The sequence below is a fragment of the Anas platyrhynchos genome, chromosome 2, assembly GCF_047663525.1.
Source record: "Anas platyrhynchos isolate ZD024472 breed Pekin duck chromosome 2, IASCAAS_PekinDuck_T2T, whole genome shotgun sequence".
Classification (NCBI taxonomy): domain Eukaryota; kingdom Metazoa; phylum Chordata; class Aves; order Anseriformes; family Anatidae; genus Anas; species Anas platyrhynchos.
This window is the reverse complement of record NC_092588.1, coordinates 147092316-147118060: the sequence shown is the minus strand read 5'-3', so window position 1 is coordinate 147118060 and position 25745 is coordinate 147092316. Positions and strand designations below refer to the sequence as shown.

At 37.3% G+C, this 25745-nt stretch overlaps 1 long non-coding RNA gene across 1 annotated transcript; it reads right to left on the bottom strand.

Moving 5' to 3' along the window:
- Nucleotides 1-2479: 2479 nt before the first annotated feature.
- LOC106014484 (uncharacterized) lies at nt 2480-7442 on the bottom strand. The gene is made up of 4 exons (XR_001185831.5): nt 7388-7442; nt 6519-6614; nt 3811-3853; nt 2480-3619 (listed from the first exon to the last, which is right to left on the bottom strand). It is a non-coding gene; the product is annotated as an uncharacterized lncRNA (long non-coding RNA).
- Nucleotides 7443-25745: the final 18303 nt, after the last annotated feature.

Sequence of the window (25745 nt, the reverse complement as noted above, 5' to 3'; positions counted from 1 at the left end):
CTGCGATGAGGTCTCCCCTCAGCCTCCTCTTCTCCAGGCTGAACAGGCCCAGTGCCCTCAGCCGTTCCTCGTACGTCTTCCCCTCCAGGCCTTTCACCATCTTCGTAGCCCTCCTCTGGACACTCTCCAACAGTTTCATGTCCTTTTTACACTGTGGTGCTGTGTTGGGTCTGTCTGAGCTGGAGTCATCTTTTCCCTGCAGCAGCCCGCACAGTGCTGTGCTCTGCACTCGTAGCTGGAACAGCACTGATATCACTCCAGTGTTGTTTCTATTGCTGCGTAGTGCTGGCACAGCATCAGGACTCCTAAGCCCCCAAGAGCCAGCAGGCTGGGGGTGGGCAAGTGATGGGGAGGGGACATTGCTGGGGCAGCTGACCTAAACCAACCAAAGGGATATTCCATAACACCTGATGTCAAACTCAGCAATAAAAGGGGGGGCTCTCGTGGGGGAGGGGGCTGTTCCTCCTGAACAACCACTACGCGTTTGAGGCCCTGCTTCCCAGGACGTGGCCGAACACCGCTCGCTGATGGGAAGTAGAGAATAATTTTTTCTCTCTCTCTGTGCTTTCGCGCGGACTGATTGTTTCTTTTGTATCTGTTTCTCCTTCCCATTCCCTTTCCCTTTAATTAAACCTTTCTCATCTCAAACCTTGAGTTCTCTGTGTTGTATTTTCTCCCCCTCCTTCTGAGGAGAGGGGGAGTGAGAGAGCGGTTGTGGTGGAGCTTGGCTGCCCACCTGAGTAAAACCACCACAGGTGCCCAGAACTGCACACAGTACTCGAGGTGAGGCCTCACCAGCGCAGAGTAGAGCGGGACAATCACCTCCCTTGACCTACTAGCGATGCCGTGCTTGATGCACCCCAGGGTTGGCCCTCCTGGCTGCCAGGGCACACTGCTGGCTCATATTCAACTTGCTGTCTACCACGACCCCCAGATCCCTCTCTTCTAGGCTGGTCTCCAGCGTCTCATCACCCAGTCTGTACGTGCAGCCAGGGTTTCCCTATCCCAGGTGCAGGACCCGGCACTTGCTCTTATTGAACATCATGCGGTTGACGATCGTCCAGCTCTCCAACCTATCCAGATCCCTCTGCAAGGCCTTTCCACCCTCATTTGAGTCCACAACTCCTCCAAGTTTGGTATCATCAGCAAACTTGCTCAAAATACCTTCTATTCCTACATCCAGATCGTTTATAAAAATATTGAAAAGTACCGGCCCTAAAATGGAGCCTTGAGGGACCCCACTGGTGACCGCCCGCCAGCCTGACGCAGCCCCATTTACCATAACCCTTTGGGCCCTGCCCGTTAGCCAATTGCTCACCCATCGTATGATGTTTTTATTTAGCCTATGATCTTTTAATCCCAGATGGTGGTGTATTCCCACAATTTCTATGGGACCCTTTTCAAACTAGATAGAAGTTCATAATCCTCCTCAGATGATGGCATAATGTCATTGTGGTAGCAACTTCCTCATTACCAGGAAATTTCTTCAGGGAGATGGTTGCTTTGAATTTGTGCCATGTCTATGCAAGCATGCTAAATCCATCTACTTTGTTCAAAGGGCAAGTATTTAAAATAAGATGCATTTATCCTGTTGGTCATCATCACAACCTTCTTTATTAATTAGTTTTTCCAACAGAACTTTTTTTCTTGTTCAGATTAAAAAGGTGCCATTTTAAAGGCAACAAACCCTGTTAAACTACGATGCTCTTCAGCATCTCCTGGTAATTCTCATGATTTTCCTGCTTTTGTCTACAGCAATGCTGTAAAGACTATAAACAAAAGCAGGGTGTTCAGATAAAGTCAGAGTTACCACATGTAAACTGAAAATAAAAATTCAGAGCTCAGTATACTCCAGGTGAAATAAGGATTATTTCTTTCCTAAATTCCATGAGTACTACATGCTACTGGACGAGTACTCTATTGGTTAGTTATTATTACGTAGTGCAAGAAATACTAAACATGTACCTAGTCAAAAGTAAATTAGGTGCAGATAGCCCAAAACAAGGAAAAATGAATTAGACAACTCTGCAAAACATTTTGAAAAGTTACAGACCAAGACAAACCAACAGCAGAGTAAACAACAATATGGGTTTACAAAGAACTGACCTGATAGCTTTCTAACAGGCACCAGCATAAGGAGAGCTTGTCACCACTGTGCCTTATGCTAACACTGGAAACCCTCTGATATTTAGCCAAACAACTCCCTTACCTGGCACAGAACTCTTTTTAAGGAGCGAAAAGTTGGGTGAGGGAGAAGCACCTTTCTGAGTTTAATGAACCGAGTCAGATAGCCTTTCAGACAGATGTATCAGAGCTGAAGCAAGCAACAAGAACTTGTATCTGCAAAAGGAAAACAAAGCAGGATGACACTAGTCAGTAGCCACAAACTTGAGATAAAATAACTGATTTCATAGAAGAAAAAAAAAAAAAGGCAGAATAGATCTAATCTTGCTGAGTATAATACTTGATATGCAAAATAAGTTCAAGGAAAAATGACACCAGAGCTACCAGGCAGATAACAAACAGGCAAGTGAGAATACAGCAAACATTGCGATTTAGCTCGCTGGGCTGGTTTCAAGAACATAGGTAAGTGAAAGGAATATCTTTTCATCACTGCATGCTCTTCAGCACTGTAGCTCTTCAGGCTGTTCTTGTAAGGGTGGTTGTTACTTTGCTTCAAGCATGTCTCCAGGTAACAAGGGAGGAGCTGCTCATAAATACAACTAGCAAACCAGGAAGATGTTCAGCATTTCTCTTGACCAGGACAATGTTTCTGCAGCTGGTCCAGGAGGTAGGGGAAAAAAGGAAAGTGGTCTGTCTGGGAGTCCCTGAGAGAGCCTATTTCTTTTCAAATGTATATGCTAAAGCAAAGGCCTGGACTGGGTAGCTTACTTTTTGTTTGTTTGTTTCTTTTTGAGTGTTGTAAAATGTCTATGCATATCTCTGAAATATCTAGATAAACCAAGTTGAGCCTTTTATCTGAAGAAAACTCACCCTCAAGTTTGGAGTACACTACCATACCTGTTTTATTGATTTATTTATTTTTAATTTAATATACATGCCTATTTTGCAACATGTGATGTTTAATGCATACAATAACAAAAATTTCTGAACAGAGAGTAAGAAAAGTCAAAAAAAGAATTCAGTAAGACTGAGGCCTTTCTCCAAGAAAATTGAATAATATAATCAGGTTTCATAACAGAAAGTCAACTATGACTGTGAGCAAAGTTCTTCCATAACATGATATTTGTTAGCTCATATGGTTCTTGACTGCAGAGAGGAATCCCCTTCTCAGATGATCATCCAGGACTAGAAAGAGATATCAGTGAGACTTTTTACATTGCCCTGTTGATGTTGTACTTGGCACCAGTAACATTACTTCAAAGCAAAGTTCATTTCCTCCTGAGAGCACAAACACATGCCCTACCATGAGTTCAAATGCATTTCAGCCAGTGCTCCTCAGGACATGGAGACCAAGGCTTTAGGGAGGCCCTTTGCCTTTGTTCAGAAGACACAGTCAGAGCACACACATGCATCCAGAATTTCTTCTCTTGAAGAATTAGGAATCTCCATGTACAGTTCAAGAGCTGAGAAGCAACCCAGTAGGTTGGAAGTGACACTGCACAGTGGATAAAAGAGTCAGAAGAAAGTGCTCAGTAACGTTTGCACTGTAGTACAACACAGAACAACAGGTTAAAGATGCCAAATAATTTTGTTTCAAAATAGGTAGCGTATGAATGCTGCACTGAACTTCAGGGCAAAGAAACCGCTTTAGTAAACACATCAATGAAACCTATACTTTCTATGTACCTTATGTTAGGAACATAACTGTATCTCCTTGTCAAGAAGAGACCTGAAAGCAACAGAAAAACAAGGAGAAACATGAAAACGTGGAGATAAACATCACGGTGATATATGATTACTTGGTTTAAAGGTTAAATCTTTAACTACAGTTGAGTCAGCAAAGCTCTAGTAAACTAGCCTAAAGAATTTAGCCTTCTGGTTCTCAAAATAAAAGACTGCAATATGAAGCCAGTGTTGTCATAGGCCTGGAAAAAAATTAAATCTGTTGTTGGACTTGGGCCACAGAGTATTATCATAAGCCTAGCAGCACTGTTGGCAAGAAGGTCTAAGGCCTGGAAAGAAAGACCAGCCGGAGAAATATTTAAAAGCCTGTCTACTCACCACACCAAGACTTCATGTTACTACGAACTGATCTCAAACAAGCTACAATGTTTAAGCTGCAAATTGCATTGGATCAAGCTGTTCTGCAGCCTGGTACAAAAGTAAAACTAGACTTTGAATGTTGGCCCAACACATTTTCACAGACTTAAATATTTTAGGACGTAATAAGGTAGAAGCTTCAGTTACAGATCTTTTAGTTAAAGATTTTTCTCATCAATACTTCAGGTGCCAGCACTAACATAGACTGCTCCATGTTCAGCCAGCATACTACAGGATTTTTTACCAAGTTAATTTCTATTTGCTTCCAAAGTAAACCAAGAACTCAGATAAAAAATAAATAAATAAATAAATCAGAACTTGCAATTGTTAAATGGGATTTAAAAAGATCTTAGTCATGACTAACAGTGCTTTCCAAGTTATTTCTAGGTTCAGGCTTCAGTCCTGACTTTCACTCAGGAAAAAAGAGTTGTCATGCAGAGTAGTGTAATTTGAATCATAAGTTCCTTGTACAATCCTGTTCAAGGAGATCGCACATTTTCACAGGTGAAGGTATATCTTTAAATGCAATAAAAATCTTTGACTAGGCAAGTATCATACATATTCAGAAGCCTCAGCTTAAACATTACATGTAATTGACGTTGCAAAAATCTGTTTCGACTGGCATGACATCAGAGATTGTCAGGTTGGGAAATTAAGGGGATGAGCTTCATACTTGCCAACTTGTACTGTTCAACTATGTTGAAAATTTGTCTTAACAAATCCCAGTAACACCACTCCTCCAATTCCATCATAATCTCTAGTAAAAGAAAGACTGATGGTTCACATCTGTCTACTATCTAAAAACAGGCAGCTATTGCTTAAGCTTTTCTCATTGTTTATAAGCCTGTTTCTTGCATTCTTCAAAGGCATCAGCTGGGGCACAAGATCACGGGAACAGGCATACTGCTAGTTGACATAATTGTATGATCTCCAACCCTTTTCCACCAAGGGGGAGAAAATTATGGGAACTTAAGAGGTTCTTCTTTAAGAAGAACTTCACAGCTTTGTGATATTCCTCATCAGTGTTTTATATATTTTTGATGAAGGTAGCAACAGAGAAGTTCCATTAAATTAGTGAAACCTCAGAGAAGCTGAGCAGAGCTGGCTCTCATTTCCTGTAGTTTCCATGAGAAGCTTCTGTGATATCAGGACTGAGGTTGAAGATGCATATACCAAGCCCAAAACACTACATGTCAAAACCAAACTCTACCACTGTCTCTCATACCCTGTTATCTAGGCTCCACAGTCCTCAAGTATAACCAGTTTAACCAGAAATAAAAGCTTTTGTTTTTACCGTTAAACAATATTTGCAGAAATGACTGAAGTGTTTAGGATCTGGCACCCTGCTCCTCAACTTACTTCCACAAGGAGCCTAACCATGGCCTTCTCTTCATTTCTGTCTCCCACTAACATCTTGGCTCTACATTCTTCCCATCCCAGTCTACTAACTCATCTGTCCCTTTTCCCTGCTTGACACAGCTCTGCCAGTCCCTCACTGAGGTGCAGAGAGCTGAACATTTTTTTCTCTGACCCACCTGCTGCCCAGGGAAGCAGAGGGCAGGCAGAGGTGTGCCTCTATCACAGTGAGAAGCAGAGTACCTCAGGGGAGATGTTCTACTACCCTCTGAGATCTACCCCCAAAGGGCTAGGAGAAAAAGACACGTAAGTTAGTTTAACTGAGGGATATGGGAGGTTATGCATAGATTTAAGTATATATATATACTTAATATATATTATTAAGTATATTAAGTATATTATATTATAATATATATTATACTTAAACCAATGCTTTCTAATATATAAGAAATATATAATACATATATATATTATATATATAATATATAATATATATATATATATTAGAAATATATAATACATATATATATATTAGAAAGCATTGGTTTGATAACATTTGGCTTCTGCTATGCAGTAAACCAATGCTTTCTAATATATATATGTATTATATATTTCTAATATATATGTATTATATATTAGAAAGCATTGGTTTACTGCATAGCAGAAGCCAAATGTTATCACTTCTTACATCGATATCCATGTAACCATTCTATACATCCTCAAAACTTAAACAGTATTCCTCATGCGATGGACATGGCTTACATACAAAAACAATTGCATATCAGTGCTTTAGAGTGATTTTTTTCTGCAGAATTTGGCTAATACAGCCTGACCAGAAATGGTAGGAGGACAGAAAGTGTTCAAACCAGAAAACATTAAGCGGATGCCTGTTTGCAGTTTCTGCAATAAAGTTTCAGGTCCACAGGAGGTCCACTTACAGTGGCTTGAACTCTCAATTCCAAAATGAGCAGAAGAGGACTTAGTCACTTTGCCTTGCAGCCTGATCATGCAGTCACACTTGCAGCACCGGGTTACTAAGCAGGATGAATAGGGACAAGCAAATAATTTATTGGAGATCATTTCAGCCACTGAACTGAGACACAAGTAAGTAACCCTTGAAAATAATATTGATTTTTCAATACACCAGGTACAACAGATGAAAGAAGCCTAGCTACATTTAAGTTTGTGTTAAGTAATGTACTCTCTATATAATTATAGAATACTTGCTTGTAGTTATAATATTACTCAAAGTGCTTCTTTTAAGCATCTCCAGATCACTCAGGACAAATAGAAGTTTTTCTTGAAAGCTGCCAGAAGTCAGACTTTGGCTTTTACATTACTTTAAAACAGCTCTTTTAACATCAAAAGGTATAAGGTACAGTTCCCTAGGTTACATAATAAGGATTCAAAGCTACCTACAGTAATTTCTGCATCTACAACATCATGCAGCTAAGCTTAGATGCAGCACAGCAGCATGAGACACAAGCATCACTAAGTAGGAGCACCAGACTTGAGAATTTCATTGTTCAAGTGTTTATGAACATGGGAGAGAAATAAATAATAATAATAATAATGAAAAATCTCCACAGACACAAAACACGTTACTCCTTCTATCACAGAGTTAGGCATATCTCCAGACTACCATTACTACTTTATCTAATAACCAGTTGAATTGGCCAAATTTCCACAAAATCAACCAAGATTTCGAGGCAATCTAAAAGGAGTAAGCAAAAACCCGAATGTTTCTTTAACTGTAAGAATCAACTCAAAGGAGAACAGATAGCATTCTTTGCACCAGAGGCACCACCTTTGCACAAGGCTATCTAGAATCTTCCATGACTTCCCATCATCTTAACATGATGATGTCAGCTCTTATTTAAGTCTTTCACCTGGGTCTTATCTCTGACAACTGATTCTTTACACCTGCATGTTGTTTCCCATGTTATTAAGAGACTACGTTGTTTCTCATTGACTACTTAACAAGGGTAAAAGCATTAGAATGTGGCTAAAAGCAAACACAGACTCACTGACTGAGTACTTACTACTCATCTTATTTCCTTATTGTAATGATTTCTGTTACATATTCATGAAAAATTAGGAAGCAATAGCACAAGCAGTTTTATACAGCCAGTACATAAAGATGCCAAATGATTCAAATCTTTACTGAAGGAGAAAAAAACAAAACAAAAACAAAAACAAAAAAAACAAAAACACGGCAACAAAGACATCTGAAAAATCTTTGTCCTGGTTGGCACGCTATCAGTGCCAAATTTCAAAGCATGAAGAATTGCTTAAATTCCCAGCTGTTATAGCAGAAAAGCATATGAGACAAGCAGAAGATTAATAAAAGTTAGAATAAAAGAACATAAAAGAGAAAATGCAAAGTCAGAATGTGGTATGTGCCAATAAGAACAGAATTAGAGTAATAATTTGGAAAGGTTATAGGCCAGAGATAAAAGCCCGATAAATTCCCAGAAAACTAGATTACTGAGAAAGCTATTTGAAATTAAAAAGAAACATAAATCAAAACTGGGAGATGAATGACATTTGGATAATATTATTGGACAGATTAAATTAACTTTTATTTAGTAGAATAGTGTGGTAAGAAAAAGAGATATAATAACCATAAAGTATTTCTACAGCTATAAACAAAACTATTGATGAGCCCAATGTGAATTTCTTCCTTCACTTGAGCTCTTTATTATCTCTACAATGACAAGTTTTTGCCTTTTTTTTTTTTTTTTTTTTTTTTTCTGCTCAGAAAACAGTTCAGAAATTACTCCAGTTTTGATAGAAATGGCACTCATGCCTAGGTTGGCAGTGTTGAAATTGTTTGCCTAAGAGAATTCAACTGAATATGGAATTAATTTACTTTAGATTTACTTTGCATGAAACTCCAGTATATCCCCAGTCATATTTCTTAGCAGTCAGGTTTGCAGAAAGTGTGGTTTTGAATGAATTGTTGAGAATATGAATGATCAACAAATTTGTCTTTAACAACCATAAATATTTGCATCCCCAAACATTTTCATTGATTTATATTAAAACTGTATCATGTGATTTACAAGTTCAACCAATGCCAACCACATACTTCAGATTTTGAATACGAAATAACCATAACTGTTATTTGAACATTCAGTAGACTATAAATTATTTACAAATTTATTTTAAAGAATAAGCATATTAAAACTAATTGTAGAACATTCAGATATAATTCATAGACATAAAAAAAAACTAATTTGACTTTATTATTCCTTTCCTCCAACTTGTTCTGTTAGCTTTGGATACCATGTAGAAGTAATAGTGATGAGATTTACAAAATTGTTTTCTTCCTGTACAAATCAGAATGATGTCAAAATGCTATAGCTTTCTATTCACTTTTAATCTAATTGTTGATATGATGGCAAAAGGTCAGAACAATACTAGCTCTTAATGACCTTGTGATATATAACCTACACATAACTTCAGTGATCTCTCAGTACAGCATAGAGTATAATTGCCTACATCACATCCTGGGATCAAGAACTGACCACACTTGGTAGGCAGCCATGTAAGTAAGCTCATGCTCCATTGTTAAGAACAAAAAGGGGAGATTTTCCTAACTGCCTCATAAAAATGACATGGCTTGTCTGTCATGATACTTCTATGGTTATCATAAATGTATTAGAACAGTTCTTTACCATAATGGCTGTGTATAAGTATGTGCACGGAAGACTAGTACTGTGTTTATTTTGATTTTTATTATTAATTTTTGAGCTGCTGAAAGAATTTTGATTCCTTTGCAAATAATGAAAGAAAACATTTCTACCTAGAGAAATTTGGGGTCTTTCGTGAGGTTCAGTACAAACTGAGGTCACAGGAGCAGTCCTCTCCTGGGCGATGTCTGCCAGTGTCAGCTCAATGTCCGTTCCTTGCACCCAGGCAAGCAGAGGGCCTGTGCTTTTGTCAACTCTCCTCTGAGCTGGGCAAAGCAGGATGTTCCTCTTTTCCACATCCACTTTCCTCTATGCAGCCATTCTGTTCTGCCACCATAAGCAGATCTATCTATTTATCTGTCTACACACAATTATTAATATTTGCAGTTAATAAACAAGAGGTAAACTGATGATGGTTATAACCATGAAATGCAGTTTCAACACTAGACTATTGTGTGGTTCCTCCTTGATAGCGGTTGTCCACAAAACAATATAGGTAGTACTATGGAACAGTTCACCATGGACATCCGTACCTTTACGGGAGGGGTAATGGGGACAAAGCAAAATACAACTGCTTATGAGGCTGATGCACAGTATGCAGATATTCCAAACTAACTCATTGTTTGCTGCAGAGTGAAGGCTCCAAGGATTATATAATAGAAAAAGTTAGAGTACAGTAATTCTGAATATATTTCAATATTTCTGCTTTAACAGGAAACATTTTCATTGACTAGCTCTTAATGTTGAAACACATTAATCAGGGAAGAAAACAACAACAACAAAACAAGTAAACAAGCAAAAAAAAAAAAAAAAACTACCTTTTTGTGGATCTCCTTTCACCTGGCTTTTTTCTTCATGAAATGATTCTTTTGGAATCTCATTAAGTCACATGAACAACTGCACTAAGTTGTTATGGCAACTAGCCTTTTAAGTTAAATTAATTTTGCCACAAGGTGTTATTAAGACCAGGTCAGGATGGACTTGAATAATAATAGCTTCTTATTGTTCAGAAAAAGTTATTCTATCTCAAACTTTATCACTGGGCTTTGCTTAAACCAACGATCCTTTTTATTAGTACATAACAATCATTAGAGCAAATGGAAAAAAAAATCTTTTAGTATAAATTCTTAATTTAGAGTTTCTAGTCAACAGATACATCTTTTATTAACAGGGATTCTATATTTGACGCTAAAGTAGTTTGTAGTCCGCTTACTAAAAGCAGAAAAGTTGAGTTTCCCAAACTGGCATAAATCTATAGCAACCCTGCTGGTTTCATTGTTAGTGTAAATGTATAAATGTTAAAAAGTCAAACTGCTGATACTTAAAGGAGGATTTTATTCTGTCATGTAAACAAATTCTTGCCCAGTTAAGTACCCTTGAGGTCAGATAGGTGGGGATGGCTACTTCTTTCTTTTGGCCTCAATTGTACCAGGGATATGACTTTCCTCTTGACATCACCTGGAAGGTTTCTTTAATAATTAATTAATTCATTAGAATGATAGAATCATTAAGGTTGGAAAAGACCTCCAAGATCATCTGGTCCAACCATCACCCTACTACCAATGTCACCCACTAAACCATGTCCCTAAGCACCAGGTCCAACCTTTCCTTGAACACCCCCAGGGATGGTGATGCCACCACCTCCTGTTCCAGGGCAACCTGTTCCAACGCCTGACTACTCTTTCTGAGAACAAATGTCTCCTAATATCTTGACTGCTAAAGCTCTTAATCCTGCCTCATCTGTTTCTGTGGCAAATTATAACTGTGGGTTTTAGTCTTTTAACTTCAGGACTAATGTTTCTTATAGGCTCCTGTTGAATATTTTTAGGTCTGTTGTTTTGGTGCTGAATTGTGTAGATAAGCCTGAGGAAGATGCTTCTAAAGTAGAGAATTACTACAGTTATTTTTCTCAATTCCAGGGAAGTGGACTCTGAGAATACATGGATCTTTCCAGTAAAATGTTTGCATCCTAGCTGATGATAGAAACATGCCTAATATCCAAGTTAGTATTTTATCAATGGAAATACTTATGAATCTGATTTTCAACTAGGATGTTAGCATAAATTTACTGACTATTTTTGATGAAAACTAACTTTGAGGGCCTTAGCTTAATTTCAAAGTTTATATGTATGTGTTGTTGTGTTTGTTTTTTTTTTTTTTTCTATATTACATGAAACTAAACATAAAAAGAAATGATTTTTTTTTTTTCTTAAAGAAAACATCAACTTCCTGTTGGTGTAGGAGAAAAGTGAAACATCTGAATAAATGATCAGCTTGATGGGTTTCATTTCATTTGAACAAATGAATGTTCAGTAATGAAGTTGTTATAAATTCTGAGTAAATTTAGCTTTATAAGATTTATTTATGGGGTCAATAAAAGGCAAGTAAACAGCTCTGGGTGCGCAGGGAGTCTGGGCTCCTCTAACACACACACAAGTTACATCAGGTGGCTGGTTTTTATGCTCCTAGGCTAATACATATTCATTACTACTTCTAGAAAAAGCAGGGTTATTATAATTAGTTCCCAGAATCTGAACCTTCCTACTGGCACAAGTGTATCAGTCTCTGGTGGTCCCTCTGGGGGTCTCTCATGCTGAAGGCTCATAGTGTTCTTCCCCGGCTTTTTCCTTGTCATTCTCCTTTGTTCATCTTGGCCGGATGTCAGAGACTTGTGCAGCATCCCATGCAAGCGTTGTCTTTTAGTCGTCCTTCAGCTTTCCCCTTCTCCTTAATCTCTTGGCTGGATATCAGAGACTTGCATAGTGTCCCATGCAATAGTCACAATAGTTAGCAGTTATTCTGACCCCGCCCCCAGATATCAAAGACTCATGGTTTACCCTTCAAGCCCTCTATTGACACGAATTGCTGAAACATTCCTTACAAAGTTTACACACTTGAGAAGGAATCCTGACATAAGGTAACCAGATTGCTGCAATAGAAGTGACTGTAGGTCTCATCCAACTCTCATTAAAATCAGTGAAAAATGTCCAGATGGAAGTTGGATCAGACCCCACTGATATAAATCTAAACTTAAGTTAATGGGTTTACTTTGGATTTACACGGTTAAAAGTGAGACTAAAATTTTGTGCCCAGCATTTAATCACCATGGAAGAAGGCAGGCAGTGATGTTTTGCCTTAGGTGGAGTTTTGCTGCATAGCAGTGATTCACAGGAATCCCCCTTAATCACTGAAGAACCTCCTCTTCTCTGCAAGCATACTTCCCTTAGCACTTACTTAGGCAGTCAGTGTGGCAATGACTAATTTCCTTTGTGAGTCTGGGTCTCCCAGCTGTCAGTAGGGAACTATGGAAAAGCAGCAAAATAGCAGAAGTTATCTTTTGTACAGATAACAGATAATAAATGCAAAAGATTGAATTTCACAGAAAGTAGTCACTTGGGGAAGCTCTGGCCAGTCCCAGTTTATCATAATACCACAAGATGAACAATTTATCAGATGAAAAAAAAAAATAAATAAAAAATTACATGTTTTAAGAAGGAAGTAATAAAGTAAACAGTATAAATAAAGCAGAACAGTCTCAGACTAACCATGGCACTTTAGCAAATCCCAACAGACAACTATTTTCACCTTTAAGTAACTGAGTGTTCTAAAAGCCTGGTCCTCAAGCACTCAAGTTGTATTGAAAGTGAGTGGGACTTGGGCTTTTAGATTACTCGAGATTTCTCAGAAATTCTGCACACCATGCTTGCCTTTGGAAAAGGTTTAAAGGCTTGCATGAAGTCCTATAAATCAAGGAAAAGTCAGAGTAATTAGGTAGAAGGTAGAACTTCAGCACACAGCAAGAGAGATTATATTAGGTGTCCCCAAAGGAAGAAACTTGGAGGAAAAGCTTAATGTATAAATGCTCTCAAAAACCTCTTAAGATGTATATTTACCTGTGATGTTACAATTAAGCTTATGAAACTTAGCTTTATGCCTTTAAACAGCATGTTCAGTACTCAAGCATGAGAGGAGATGGTCACTGTTTTGATTTTCTCCGTCATTTGTGGAAGTAAGCTGTTTCAGGCTCATCTTTACAATGTCTGTAAATTGTGGCTGACCTATGTTTCTGTGTGAGGTTCCTGCAGGTATGTTGGATGAGCTCATGCTGAAGTTAAATTTATATGAAATATATTATTATGCCATAACAACTGCCCTTTAGAAATTATTGTTCTAACAATTTCACTCTATTTATTCGTTATAACAAATTTAGGCATAATACTCTGCTTTGTTTATACACTTCATAATTTACGGGGAGGCCTAAAAGTCTCTCTGTCAATAGAGCAGAAAAATACAGAAATTTATAAGTCCCACTGTAACACCCAACAAAAAGGAATTTTGTAAGTAACACAGACATGTTTATATGTGTGTTTGAAGTAAAATGCACTACAACAATGCACTTCAAATGTTGAATTAATGTACATTAATATCAACTTTCATCTACTATTAACTTACTCTTAACTCAGTTAACAACTGAAACATTTTCCTCTGGATTGGGTGTAACTGCTGTTGTAAGACATAGTATTATCCAAGATTTTTTATACATTACCTCTTCAACAATAATGTTGAAACTCTATAATTTTCATTTAAACACCTGAATATAGTCTTGCACATAGTTTTCTATTGGGATACTTTCAGTCATCTCTGGCTTTCTAGAGCTGGGTGGTTTATGTTCTTTCAGTGTCCTACTGATCAAATGTCCACGAGATTCATACTTTGCCAGTTTTCACAAGTTCCTGTCTTATTCTCATATCCATGAGAATCCATACAGTACGCTGAAGACTACATGTTACATAAAGATTTCTTTATTCAAGACATACATCTGCTCCCTGGGACATGACCTTCTCAGAAAATAGCTTGAACTTAAAGCAGTCTCTGGATAGTGATCTATTAGTCATGGGAGGTCTTAGCCTCTTCATGCCATTCTTCTTTGTTGTTTGTTCCACGTGGACGATCTTTCTAAATTAAATATTTCTTACAACTAGTCTTTGAGCAACTTAGAATCTAGGCTTGGATACTGTAAAGCTCAGGCTGCAAGAGCAAAAATCATAATGTTGATTTAGATGTCAGACATTCTTTATATACTGTGTGCAGGGATGTCAAGATCTACCATGGGGGTTCGCAGCTGCTGAAATAGTAGGTTGCTTCATCCAGCCTTCTGGAAGTGATGAAGAAATAAAACATTTCAGAAAAAAATTCCTGTTCGGACCTAGATCTTATCTGATAGTTGCAGCTGTCTGTCTTTGAGACACTGGGATTCAGTATCATGGCAGGGATTACATACCATTTCTCTAAATACTCCACTGGCAGAAGTGTTGCCTAAGTTGTAGAAGTAGTAAGAACACTTGCCCAAAAAATACAACTTTCCCAGCTGACCCTCATTTAAAGACTTAAATGAACAGACATCATTCTTTTTGATTGACTCGGTCATCAAGTAGCCTGGAACACAAGAATTAGAGACTCAGGAGATAGGCAAAATGATCCTGACTCTAGCCTGACAGTTTGTGTCCTCAGGATACTTTCAGAAGCTTATGCTCCCTGGATGTGCACTGCTGCTCTTTTCTTCACAACACAAGCATCCACACCTAGAGATTTCTTACATTCTGCATACAGAATTCTTGATTTCCCCCTAGAGGTCACTTCAGGATGTATATAAACTATAGCCTCTATAATGACTACAACTCAGTTAGCTTCAAATGGCTTCAAATTTGCTGGCTCAGATAATGGTGGGAGTGCAGCTACACTGTGGGTGTTGTAAAAATGATCCTGGAAGAAAGACAGATAATAAGGAAGTTAGTCTATTCTGAATCAAGATCCAACCCACTAGTTTGTAGGAGAACTTCCAGCAGAGATATCCCTAGCCTAGGTTGATCCTCAACACCTGCATAGGGTCTGGGATATCTCTTGAGTTTCCAGGTATTACCTACAGATAGGCCTAACTTGAAACTCAGGGCAAGAGGACGTAAATATTCCCTATACCTCTTAGATGACTTAGTTTCTAAGATTCTGAAGTTATATAATGAAAGAAAGAAGGAAAGAAAGAAGGAAAATAATTAAAAGCAGTAAGCAGAATAGCAGGGGGCTGGAAGGCTCACAGTTTTAAATATATGCAGATATGGACAAGGAGAATGAAATTCCCAGGGAGATATCACAAGCAGTTGGTAAAACTGCAGAACAAAGAATATAGGAACTGATACACTGAATAAAATTACAGAGGCTTCTGGAGGAAACTGAAAAGTTCATGATGAGTAGAAACAAAGAAGATATGACTAGAAATAGATTTTCTACTTCCTTCTAAATTTTTTCTCTAATGGGTGTAATACATGGGAATGATAGTTATGCATAAAATGACAGCAGAAGTTATATCATTTTGCCAGGATGTACAACATGTATCTATTGAAAGCTATACACTACTTAGTGTAAATGAGTAGTGAGGACAGTACAGTAACAAAGATACTTAGACTACTTCCTCAACCTAAAAAAAAGGTATGTTAAATCTCAACCAATTTACATCAGCTGAAGAGTCAGTCCTTTGGAGAGGAAGGAAACAACAGGGTAATTAATGGCCCCAGATGTGGGTTCTATGTATTAATTGATGATACCTTTCACACCACAAGATCTTTTTTTTCATTTTGGGAATTCTCCTACCACCAGTCTTTAATTATTTAGAAAATTAAGAGATGAAATCTTCTTGTTTATTATCAGCTAAATTCAGAGTGTATTTATGTGTGTGTGTTTCTTTTTTTCTGAGGTCCCCCTCTTGCAAAATGCTAAGACCAGTGTAACTGAAGATGGAGTTTCTGATGCCACTGCAAAATGCTTCTAACAAATACCAGAAAAACAACTTGTAGAAAGAGCAAGGTCATATGTGTTAATAATTCAAAATGTTTAAGCATTTTCAGCTGCTAAATAATTATCTACCTTAGAAGAATTTGTGAATTGTGGCAGGAGTTGCTTGATTGGATAATTGATTATTACTGTTTAATTTTAATGTAGTCACACTGGAAGCAATCAAATACACTTTGGATAAGGGGACAAGAGAAAGGCAGGAAAAGAATATGAAAACACACACACACACACACACAACGTGTTTAATTTTAATATTCCATTCAAGACTTCTGCCTACAGAAGCTAAAAATAGTACATGGTCATATTATTAAGGTTTATATCACAATGTGGAGCATACTTAACCTTGACTGAACAACTTGAGTTTGTCATTTCTTGACTTTGGAGTAGTTTACTCTTGTGTATGCATGGGATTGACACGAATGTGGGAGGTTAAAGTTAAAGGTGCCTGTTGTGCCCAGTGGGAAAAAAAAAAAAAAAAAAAAAAAAAAAAAAAAAAAAGAACAATATGATGTAATTAAGGGCTTGCCCTCTATGCTGGATTTTTAAGAACCCTGTCAGGTGTGACATGACATACTCATGGCAAACCTCACCCCTTAAGTTTTGTGTCTTGACTGGTCAGCAGCAACAGTGAGGAAAAATAAGTAAAAATCTTCCACTTGCTACATCATAACAATACCTAGGCTTACAAGCACTCATCTATTCAAAACTTTGTAAGGAAGTTATTTTGGTAAAGGAAATGTCTTATCTTTTATTTATCACTGGGAATGTGAGAAAGAAAGATGAAGTGACTAGCTCAGGTAGCTGAGTAAACCAGTAGAACAAGCAGAAATAGAAACCAAAAGCTAGTGAAGTCCTTCAGTCATGAAACAATAATTGCTTACCTAAATATTTCTGTATACGTGCACATAGAAGACACATCTAATTAGCCAGGATACCTTTCATTTTCTTTTCTTTCCAGTGCAAATTATGTACTTTCTGTAACTTTAAATGAAATGGTAGAGTTCTGTGTATCTTAAGAAATATCTCAAATAACCGGTTGGCATCTGTTAGATATTAGTATGTATCTAATATTGTGCTGATCAGTGTTTGCATCTGTGCAAACACCATGTGAGTATCCATCATCCCCAAAATTTCATTTTGTTTTTTCATATTAGAAGCTCTTTGAAATAGTGCTTGTGCATTATGATGTGCATAACATTACAGTAATTTAGTATAATATTGATAAAGGCTTTATATATATGTGTGTATATATAGAGAGAGAGAACAAATAAGTCATATTTTAACATTATCATTCAAAGTGTTGGACCTAGGTACAAGTGTTCCAAACCTCTTTACTGTTTCCACCCAAAAATATACCCTTAAAAATATCTTACTAGATCAAAGAACTTGTAAAAGGAATGAAGACAGAAGGTATTCAGAATAAAGCTCTACTATTATACACAGACAGTATACTTCTGCTGATAAAAGGTTTTGAAGAATCTATGACTTTATTAAATTTCATGAAATTATTCAGATGTATTTTATGATAATACATTAGCCAACCATAATCAAAAATGTTTCCTTTTTTTTATTTTATATTTTAGCTGAGAAATGGGAATGTAAGCTAAAAATACATTGACAAGAAAATAAAATTAAATTTATCTTCATTGTTTAAAATTAGTGTGGTAGCATGATAAAAATACAAAAACACCTGAAGTAATATTTTGAACTTATATGAAAGTAAGACAGTATCTACAAATCAACTCAATTGTTTTTGTTTTGCTTTTTGGTCAGGAAGATATTAAATCATTATAATGTGTGAATAAGAATTAAACAACCGCAATTATAAAAAGAAGCTAAAATCTCAATGGCCAACATGTAGTTTATTTAAGTGGTAGCACACTAGGCACTGTCTACGGGAACATCAATGTGGCTCAATAGGAGAATAATTTTATAGTTCATTAATTTAAAAAAAAAAAGTATAGACTGATCACAACAATAAAATGCAGAAAAAGATATTAAGAAACAGAAAAGAGGGAAAGGTATATTTCTGTATTGCAAGCAGCAGTTTTGTGCTGAGATCAGTTAGACTGAGTTTGCAGTTCTATTGTATTTTCTAATCTATTATTTATTTGGGATTCATTTTGCAGCGTTCAGGTCTTTACCCCTTGGGCTTCCCCCACCTAAATTAGATCTGTGTGACATGTCATCTGTTTAAAGCCTCCACAGCAAGATGGAAATAACTTTTTCCTCCTTTTCCCATGACAGAAATTAAAATAATTCCCATTTAAAGAAAGTGAAATTAATGCCCTTTCCAGCCCTCTTTATACTCATATAAGAAAACAGACTTTTTTAAACATTGGAGTTGAATTTTTATTTCAGAACCATGCAAGATTTGGACTTGAATTCATTATTCAGAATCACTCAACCCTGATTACTCTATATATGTGTAATTCACAACTCTGTTAAATTTAAGTCTAGGAGACAGCTGAAATAACTTCTTATTCCAATTTCCTGACCAGCTTGGTAACTAGAATGTCACCCAAGTATTTCATTGCTGAATAAGGTTTTGTAGAGCATAAAGGTAAGGCAGGGAATGATCTGGTTTGTTCAGAGGAACATACACATTTCCAGGGGTCCAAAGTATGCACTCATTACAATTCTCTTAAGGTTTACAGAGATTTGATGAACTTTTGTATCACTCCCATCTTGATATTTTGTATAGTATGAGGAAAGGCACACCCTAAATAGTCCTATGGGAAACAGTAAAGAACAATTGACCAGAAAAAAAAAAAAAAATAAAAAAAAAATAATTTCTAGTATCACTACAGGAAGTCATTCTTTTTTACAGATTACAGCACTGGTAGGGGTGATGTTCCATTTTAACAAGGTCACCATCATGATTTGAATATTTCCAGCGGCTGTTTCAGTAACACTGAAAGCGGGAAACAACTGCAGCTATTTAGAGCAAGCTAGTGAGAATACTAATGAGAATCTTACTGAATTTTCAAAAGATGTGCCTAGGACTCCATTTTATGAGGCCAGGGCAGTTATGAAACAGGATCTGCGTTAGTGTTTGTAACAATCTCCTTTGTCTGTTGTGAGTCGAATGCTTGCCATAGGTGCTGACCTGATAGGGGGAGCAAATTATGAGTCCCTCAAGGCCAAGCACTTAGAGCTCCCCTTGCATGTTTTTTCTCTCTGCCACGCTCACACACATTCTTTCTCTCTCAACAAGATGGGGAATACCACATAGCTAATTGGAAATGAGAACATCAACAAACAGTAAAAGATGATGCTGTGACCATTAATACCTCACAACAATACCTTATTTTGTTTTCCTTTTTTTTTTTTTTTTTTTTTCTCTCCATTTAGTCTGGTCTGTAAGACTACGTTCATTTTCACAATGCATCTCTGATGTCTGTGCTCCACTTCCATCATTGCACAACTGAGCCACCTCATAGCCCTTGCAGATTTGGTCTGACATCTCCTGCCATGGAAGAGGTGTCAGAAAGCTCAGGCAGCCAAGCTGTCTGATCCTGCTGCTGCATCACCTCAGGGCTCTGAACTCTTCAGATCACATAAACTGAGTAGCCCCGCCTACAGGGAGGTGAAAGATTTTGTGCAGGAAATTTTTTTAAGAATATTTTCATGCTTGATAAATTAAGGGCTTGATCCTGAGAGATGCTGCCCAGCCTGGCTGTGGGCCAGCAGAGCATATGCCCTGCCTGAAACATGACGGAAATCTCCCACCTCTTCCTGTGAAGTAGATGACCCCGATCAAAATGAAAGTTGTGCAAAGTCTAACATGATCGGTCTTGAAATACTGAATGGTGGGCTGAAACGTAAGAGAAGAGGAGGTGTGCCTACAGTGGTTGTGTGAACAGAGGACAGACAGATGAAGCTGTAGGCGTATTCAGTATATGTCACTCACATGTTGCAGCACATATATGTCTCTGTCTTGCAAAAATTAAAACATGCCACTGCCAACAACAACAGAAAGGAGATAATTTCCCAGAGGAAAATGTTCCCTATCTGAGCAAAGATTATATATTGTTATTTAAATAATATATGTGAGTAAGAAGCAAAACACACTCCCATAGGATCATTGGCAATGCTTTATTAATTATTAATGTATCTGTATGCATATACGTTTTCCCAAGTTGATGTTCCTTCTTTTCCCTCTAATAAGTTTTCCCCCTTTTCTATTCCATTTTGGTACTTGCAAACAGGGAAATTTTGCTCACAGAATGTGACTGGGGAGGTGTTTATGTTTTCCCATTATTTTGGTTATGGATTAGAGCCAAAAGTATCTATTAGTTTGAAGAGGAACCCCATGCATTTGAACAAGATGTGCATTGCTTTTGCAGGAAAATTACAATAACAATAACTGTACCTCCCTCAGCCTGTTTTCCCTGTATGTGTGCATGATATTGACCTCAGAGCCCTTCCTCACCACCCCTCTGTTTCCCATAGCCGTAATTGTCTCCCAGGGTCTTGGGAGTGTACCATGTCAAAGGCGCCCAAGCGAAGAAACCTCTCAGCTGCATGTTCCCAGACAGGATTTAGCTCCCCCTTCTCACCCACTCAGTGTGACCTGCTGTGCGCTGTCTGAGGACCGGCCACGTCCCCTTCTTATTCCCTATGAAGCAAGATGGCTATGGGATCTGCCTGAGGGCTTCCCAAGTAAACTGATCTGGAAAGGATCGTTTGGCTCAGGAATGATGACATGAAGAATTCCATGCAACCTCTCAACACAGTATTTATGAAAGGAAAATCTGAGTGCTGTCCAGAAGAGAAATAGGCAAAGGAACTAGTATTTGTCATATTCTCATCCTCTCCATCGGAAGAAATCTCTGTGTGAGGGAATGACCTGTTTTAATTTTTAAAAGCGATTTGTACATAGACTCCTATCCAAATACACAAACATGTATTTACTTTTAATCTAAGGGGGGGCAAGGCCAAAATTAAGCTTGTTGTGATAACAGTGAAAAGAAATGAAACTGACAATGATCCTGCCTCTGAAATTTTTCCTTCTCTCTTGGGATAGATATCCTACATCATTCTGCACTGAAACTGCAGGAAAGAACATGTGCTATAGGAAAAAAAGAAGTTCTGGAAGTCACCAGGAAATCAATCATGTATTGCATGGCTGCTGTGCCAGCTGCAATTACTTTACCTCTTTAAGTAGTTCTCTTACTGAGAAGTTGGCTTTTATGAGCACAGGCCTTCCATGCTATTATTAGGACAACCAGACATCCCACATAACAAGAGATTTCCCATATTCCAGTTGGAAGGCTCATATCACTTACTGAAATAATTTAGGATATCGCTTTCCCCGTAACTTTGGCAGAGCCAAGCAGTGATACATAGGCTCAATCCGGGTCACAGTGTCATGGGGCTGACTGTGGGCATAACTGCTTGGCTTCGTCATAGTCAGCAGGATGATGTGAAAGGATAGATGCAGAGGCTTCCCAAGTCTCCTCCCTGTTCCTGGCAGCACTGCTCTCCAGGCCAAGTTACTTCAGCCCTCATTCCCTTCACTTTTTCAAGCTTTCTCATCCAAGTTTGCTCTAGTTTCTCATCCAAAGGTAGTAATTGTATCTCAGCAAGTTTCTGTCTGCAGAAGGCAGTAAGGAATTGGTAGAGAAGACTCCTGAATAAATAAACAAATAAATAAATAAATAAAGTCTTTTTATTGCCAAACAAACCTCATTGACAACCCTGCTGGTGAGGAGCTAAAACAGTCCTCAATAATCAAAATTTTATTTTATCATACTCCCTATATATATATATGTATGTATTTATTTATTATTTTTATTTGTAATAAACTTAGCAAACTGTGGAACATGTGCCAGTAGTAATATGAAACTATCTTCAAAGTAACATATATCCCAGCTCACAGCCAGAACCTGTCATTCTCAATGATTATCTGCTTACAGAGACCTTCTTAGCACAGGCTGATACCTGGCAGTCTGTGAATCCTTGTTCTGCATTTTTGGATGCACCTATCCAAACTGGTGGAGTATTTTTTTATCTGTAGATTTTTTATGGGTGAACAGTGAAAAAAAACTGCTGGGAACTTTTATAGTCAGCTCCTGTCTATTGATGGTGGGAGTTCAGGAAAACTTTACCTCAACTTATTCATGCCCAAGAGGATGTGGGCACCTTTTAATGAGGTATTAATGCTTCAATACCTGAAAAATATTTAAATAATGTCGTTGGTTCAACAGTTGTCTAAAAAAATGTATGTTTTACAAAATAGAAAGCCACCTTTGGGCAAAGACCAAACAGAAAAATTTCATGCCAAAGGGTAAATGATATGGAGATTTATTGTGCATCATGGCCTGCTCTTGTCATTCTTTATTGCAATATTAATGTTTTTTTCTTTAATCTTTAGATCAATAAGTGAAAATTTCTGTTTTCATTTTTAAATAAGTTTGTATTCCTTGGCTAAACAGAAAACATCAACAGAAAAAATAAAACCCAAAGATTATTATTACATTTGTAACATACTTTTTCAGTTTCATTGTCATCCATTGCTTTGGGCTGGCATTAAAACATATTTTACTGGAATGGAATGAAAAAAGAAGGACTGTGAGCTGAAGTCTCAGAAAACAGAAAAATACAAGTTACTTCTCATTCCTTTCTTCCTGACTTGCTTTATTTCCAAAGTCAAAACATGAGGAGGACAATGCAACTGCTGTTCCTGTACCCTAACTGTAGTGCTCAAATAGCTATAGAGGAGACAAAACAAGTATTTTTCTTTTTATAACTCAGTCTAGCTAAGCCATAACATTGGAAAGAAAGGACGGGGTTGGGGGGGGGAGGGGGAACAAGAAAAAATAAAAACACCTTACCTGTTGGATGCCTTACATCTTGCTACTGGGGATATTACAAAATAAGCTCTATCTGGAAACCACTCCACTCTGCATTGGTATGTTTATGCATTGCTGGTAAATGTTCTTATACTTTAAAACTAGAGCACTTAGAATGAAATCATTTTCAAGTAATTTTTTATTTTTATTTTTTTTTCCACATGGATATTTAACTTTTGAAACCAAACAGGATGAAAAAAACATCCATCCTACAAATGTAGTTGATACATACCAATAAACACCTTCACTTTGGCCTTTTCTGTAGTGCTACTGGGTGTTCAATAAACTGAACGACAAATGCTATTAGTATAAAGTTGCTAATAAAGTCAGATTTATGTGCTCATGTTAATAATAATCTGCTTATGGAGTATGTATAGCTTCCTATTAGCAACTTAGTTAGTACATGGTTTCAAAGAATATTGGATTGTTTTAAAGAAATAATAGCCTGTCTGTGGTCTAGGCTTTAACTGGTAAATTGATAGACTGATCAGTGGCTTAATTAGCACAAACATCAGCTATTTAGCTGCTTAAAAGCTTCAGAAGAAGAAAAAACTCCAGAGAGATTTATTTTTTTTTTCCTCTGTTAAACAACTCGAGACTAAACATGAAGGGATTCATGTACTTTACCTATATCATTTTTCAAAGAAGTGTTCAACAAACAGATCCTATGTAGCTGATTCTCAAACTTCTTTGAGAAATATTAAGACTCTCATAAGTTGAGAGTCACTATGAAAACATTTGAATATGGTGTCCAAATGCATAAGTTAACCGTTAAAACCCTGATATATAAAGAGAATTAATCTAAAAGTTCTTAGTTTGCACTACTTACTGGAAAGCTAAAGAGAATCCTACTGTAACAACACAAGCCCAGGCTAGTGAATCTACATTTAGCAGCCATTTAGAGAAGCAAACAAACAGATTTTTGTGAGGATAATGAATGGCTTTTGTAGCAAGTGGTGAAAATCATGTGGTTCCACAGTCACCAAACATACCCACAAACTCCCACTATGCAGGGTGCAACTAGGCTGCTCTGGTGGGCAGGTGGAGGACAAAGTGTTTTTAAAGTGAACCCACACCAAAAATGAGGCTTCAAGCAGTAGTTCAATTTTCTCAGTAGAGCGTAAACTTGTGTCATCTGACATAATCTCAACCACATAGTTGTTTTGGCCTTTGACTGGTATTATTATTTATAGTTGTCTATTGTACAGGCAATGTCATATTCTATTTATTCATGTCCATCTTTAGTCTTTTTCCTCACTGCTAGACTTGCCTATACTTGCAAATCAGTCTGGATTACAGCATGCTAGTTTAGACTTTATTCAGTTAGACATCCTTAATACTCCGCCAAGTTCCTGTGTGTACATGTAGTAAGAACATGACTTAGTTAAATTAAACTTTAACAATAGTTTGAACCTTCTATGAGAGTCTTACCAGAACAAAACAGTTTTCTATTTTCTAACTTTTTTTTTTTGAATGGGTGTGGATCTTTTTATCTTTTTAGCACAGTTCTGAATTAATTACTGACCAGAGTTGATCAATGAAACAAATAGTCCATGAGCACCAAGTTGAAAAAAAACTAGATTCCCAGAATTCCTAAATATAAGTATCATCTTGCTTGTCTCTCATAATCGATGAAAAACATTTTCTTTTTTTTTTTTTTTTTTCCCAGGCATAAGCAAATTACTCTTCTGCCTGGACACTATCTACTAAGACAAGAGTTTAGCATTTCCCTCCAATCTGAAACTAGTTAATACCACGTCATTCTTAGTTATCAAGGTTATTAGCTTTTATGAAACTTAGGGATAGTAGCTATTTTTAAACACTCTAGTCTGATGCCAAATTACTTGGAATTGGCCATCATATTAAGAAAGTAAGAACAACACACAGACGAGCAGACAATACCTTTTTAATCTGTCCTCCTTAAACAAATCCAGAAGAAAAATAGAATTTATATCTTGTCTTCAAATGACAAAAAACAAAAACAAAACTATAAATTGAAGTGCTAAACTTTAAACAGAGATGAAATTTTTACTTTTTGATTAAATAAAGATGTTTTTCCCATTTTTAGTCAAGGCTAGCTTTAAAACTGACAGAAAGCTAATGGTGACACCTTGAAATGACCTGACCTGCATAAAGGTGGGCCTGCATAAATTTTTCCTTATACTGAGCTTCCCAAAGAAAATAACATTGTTTTAATAACCACACCATATACTACATTAGAATATAAAAGAGAATACCATTTTGGCAAACACAGAAAGCTCAAAGTCAGTATATTCAGAAGAAGGATCATCCACTTAAATCTCCTTTACACACTACAGCTTCTCTTGTTGGAGTTTCAGATAACTTGAAGGTTTTCTGAATTGCAGCTAAACCTACTCAGTGTCCTCTGAAGAGGTCTCCTTTTTCTGTTTTGTTGCTGTCTACCTGGCTCATCACAGAGGCCTCATGGACTCTGCTGTCATGGATTGCTGCATCTAGCTGTGACCCTCTACCTTCTCTGCAACCCCTTTCAGTTTGGCAGTTTCTCTCCCTTGCTCATCCTTAATTGCTCCCCATGGACAGCCCAAATCAGAGGTTCACCTGACCCCAGCATCTTTGTCTAAAAGAGCTATAAGATGTAAACAACGTGCAAACATATCAAATAGGTGACTTCCTTCACAAGGTCAATGGATTTTGCAGAGGAATTCAGTATCATTTTGTGGTTCAGTCCTGACCTGGTTTGCAACCTCCCAACCTGGGAGCAATATAATATAGAATATCTTGGTCT